Below are 4,213 nucleotides of genomic sequence, written 5' to 3'. Positions count from 1 at the left end.
TTATTTTGAGACAAGTCTCCTCGATTTTCACTTTGCTGAGAGTTTTTAATCATAAATAGGTGCTGGATTTTGTCAAATTCTTTTACTTTATCCATTGATATGATCGTTTAGTTTTTATTTTTTATTTTTTTATGTGGTATATCACCTTAACTGATTGTGGATATTGAACCAAACTTGCATCTCAAGAATAAATCCCACTTGATCATAGTGTATAATCTTTTTAATGTATTGCTGAATTCGATTTGCTAATATTTTGTTGGAGATTTTTGCATTTATGTTCATCAGGGATATTGGCCTACAATATTATTTTTCTATAATGTTTTTGTCTGGTTTTGGAATCAGGGTGATACTGGTCTCATAAAATGAGTTTTGTATTCTTCCATCCTTTTGAATTTTTTTGACTGGTTTGAGAAGAATAGGTGTTAATTCCTCTTTGAATTTTTGGTAAAATTCACCTGTGAAGCCATCTGGTCCAGGAGTTTAGTTTGTTGGGAGTAATTTTGATGACTGGTTTGATTTTGTTAGTAATTATTGCTCTGTTCAGATTTTTTCTTTCTTTTTGATTTGTTTTGGAAGATTGTTGTTTCTAGGGATTTATACATTTCTTCTAAGCTGTTTAATTTGTTGGCATATAAGTGTTCATAATTTTTCTTATACTCTTTTGCATTACGAAGCGTCAGTTGTCATTCTTCCTCTTTCGTATCTGATTTTATATATTTGGGTCCTCTTTTTTTATTGATTAGTCTGGTTAAAGGTTTATCAATATTTTTTATATCTTTTTAAAGGATCAGCTCTTGGTTTTATTGATCTTTTGTGTGGTGTGTCTTAGAATCTATTTCACTTATTTCTGCTCTCTTCTTCATTATTTCCTTCATTCATTTGGGCTTTGTTTGTTTTTCATTTTCTAGTTTCTTGAGGTGTAAGTTTAGATTGTTTATTAGATATTTTTCTTGTTTCTTGAGATAGGCATGTATTGCTATGAATTTTCCTCTTAAAATTACTTTGGGTATGCCCCATAGATTTTTTTTGGTAATTGCATTTTCATTTGTATTTGTCTCAGAAAAACTCTTGATTTCTTCCTTAAATCTTATTGTTGAGTAGCATGTTATTTAGCCTTCATGTATATCTGTATTTTGCAATTTCCTTCCTGTAATTGATTTCTAGTTTCATCCCAATGTGATAGAAGATACTTGATATAATGTTAATCTTCTTAAATTTATTAAGACGTTTTGTGATCTAAGTTGTGGACTATTCTAAAAAATGTTCCATGTGCCCTTAAAAATGTATATTCTGCTGCTTTAGCATAAAATATTCTAAAAATATCAATTAAATACATCTTCTCTGATGTATCGTTTAAGACTATTGCTGCCTTGTTTATATTCTGTCTGGATGAGCTATCCACTGATGTCAATAGAGTATCAAAGACTCCTACTATGACGGTCCTACTTACTCCCTTTATGTCCATCAATATTTGCTTTATATATTTAGGTGCTCCCATGTAGGTACATAAATGTTACAAAGGTTATATCCTCATTTTGGGTTGATTTTTCTATCATTATAAAATGTCCTCATGCCCTGGCCAAATGTGTCAGTTGGTTGAGGCATTGTCTCATAGACCAAAGGGTTACAGGTTCAATTTCCAATCAAGGCACATGCCTGGGTTGTGGGTTCAGTCCCCAGTCCAAGCATGTACAAGAGGCAAGTGATCTATATGTCTCTCTCACATCGATGTCTCTCTTTCTGTTTCTTTCCCTCCCTTCCCCTCTCTGTAAGATATATAAGCATGTCCTTGGGTGAGGAAATGAATGAATAAGTAAATAAATAAAATGCCCTTTATTATCTCTTGTTATAGCCTTTGTTTAAACTTTTTTTCAGATCTAAGTATTGCTACCTCTGTTTGTTTGTTTGTTAGTCTGTTTTTTCTGTTTGCATGAAATATCTTTTTCCATCCATTTATTCAGTCTGTGTGTGTCTTTCAATCTGAAGTGGCTCTCTTATAGGCAGCAGATGTAAGGATCTTGTTTTCTTATCCATTCAGCCACCATATGTCTTTTGATTGAAGCATTTAATCCATTTACATTTAAAGTTGTTGGTATGTAGTTTTTGCTATTTTATTATTCGTATTTATGTTCTTTTTTCCTTCTTTTTAAATAAGTTTTCAACACTTCTTGTAATACTGGTTTGAGTGATGAACTCTTTTTTTCTTTTTTCTTTTTTTTTTTTTTGGTCTGGAAAGCTCTTATCTCTCTTTTGATTCTAAATGATAGCCTTGCTGTGTCACATAATCTTGGCTTTAGGTCCTTGTTTTTCAGCACTTTGAATATTTCATGCCATTCCCTTTTGGTCTGCAAAGTTTTTGTTGAGAAATAAGCTGACAGCATTATGGGAGTTCACTTGTAGATAACTAAATGCTTTCCTCTTGTTGCTTTTAAGATTTTCTTTTTGTCTTTAACCTTTTAATTATTATGTGTTTTGATGTGCGTCTCTTTGGACTCGTTTTGTTTTGGACTCTCTTAGCTTACTGGACTTATATGTTAATTCTTTTGCCAGGTTAGAAAAGCTTTCAATTATTATTTCTTCATACAGTTTTTGATTCTATGCTCTCTCTTCTCTTTCTGGTACCTCTATGATGCAAATGTTGTTCATAATGGAAATTCTATGTCTCTCTTGAGGCAAATCTATATATACAATGATCCCTATAAATATTTAAGTAAAACTAGCAAAACCTTTAAAATACTATAACTCCAAGGGAAACCAAGCAAAACTAAGTAGGTCATAACTGAAAAAGATGGGCAAAAGTAAATAACTGTTGAAGCTGGATAAGGTTAAGTGAGGGCTTATTTTATACTATTCATATGTATATTGATAAAAAATTCTATAATTGAAGTGAGAACAAAAACAAATTCACTTGGTTCAGAGCCTCGTTTTTATTTTTTGTAGTTCTTGTTTTTTCATTTTATTAAAATTATTTTTAAAGGCTGTCCTGTGAAAACAAAAGGGAAGACAAAGGATAATTATACAGCTAAATGTTTTAATATGCGTAGAATATTGGTTTCTGGAATGCTACAAACTTCTGAAATTCCAACTGCAGCTGAGGAGGACAGGAAGAGCACAGGCCAGAGATAGGGGACTGGATTTTCATTTTGTCTAGTTTGTTTAACATATGCCTGTATGAGCTATTAATTATAGAAAAACTAACTTTTAAAAGGAAGTATGAGAAAGAGTGACATTAATCATATGGTGAGCATATAGAGTCTGAAGTAAGTAAATAAGTAATTCCCACCACCCTTATCCTGCACCCTTTTGCTTCCTGTCTAATTCATAACCAAACTTGAAGGTCTAGGTCAAAGGCCATCTTCTGGGGGAGGGCACAGAACTCAAGAGCCTTAAGAAACAGGTTGGGAACACACATTTCTCCCCCCCCCCCCAAATGAGCTCAATTCATTAAGGCATGATAGGGGCGACTGTCTACCTAATGTGTTGAATTTGAAAATCTTTAAAACACGGCAGCAACCCCAAAATATTAATACATATATGCAGACCAGGCCTGGATCTTGACATAAGGTTGTAGTCTTGAAAAAAAAAAAATCCTCCCTCCCTAATTCCCACCCAACATAGAATTGATTGTTTCCTTCATTGTCTCCCACAGCCCACTGGTTATATACCTTTCAATGCATTTATATTGTACTACAATTGTTCTTGTGCCTATAGAACTACAGCTCTTGAAAATTTAATAAAAATCATTGCCAGCCTTTATGGAGAACTTAGCAAGGAACCAGACACACTGCCAAGAGCTTTCTTTATGTCAACAATCTCAGGTAGTCCTAATAGCCACTCTAGAAGTTTAGTACGGTTTTTAATTCCCATTTTTTTTAGATGAGTAAACTGAGTCTAAGGGATGTGGAATAACCTGATTAAGGTCATACAACCAGCAAAGAGGTGGGTGGGAAGAACTAGGATTTAAACCCAGGCAACTTGGCTCATGAATCTACCTGCTTACCTGAAACTTTATTTTGGAAGACAGAACTTATGTCCCAGTCCAATTGGGACTTTCAGTGCCTAAGATCTTAATTTAAATAAAACAAAATTAAATGAACAGTACTTTATTGGGCAACTACACCATGCAAAGTTTGCTTCTCTACTTCCATAAAGGCAATAATGGGGTCATTTTTATTGTCTCATCTAACTCACAAGTTTTTCTCAAGAAAACTAG

Source organism: Furipterus horrens, unplaced genomic scaffold (genome assembly GCF_987537825.1).
Source record: "Furipterus horrens unplaced genomic scaffold, mFurHor1.1.pri manual_scaffold_6, whole genome shotgun sequence".
In the NCBI taxonomy this organism is placed as follows: Eukaryota; Metazoa; Chordata; class Mammalia; order Chiroptera; family Furipteridae; genus Furipterus; species Furipterus horrens.
The sequence above is the reverse complement of the archived record's forward strand: the minus strand, read 5'-3'. Positions refer to the sequence as shown.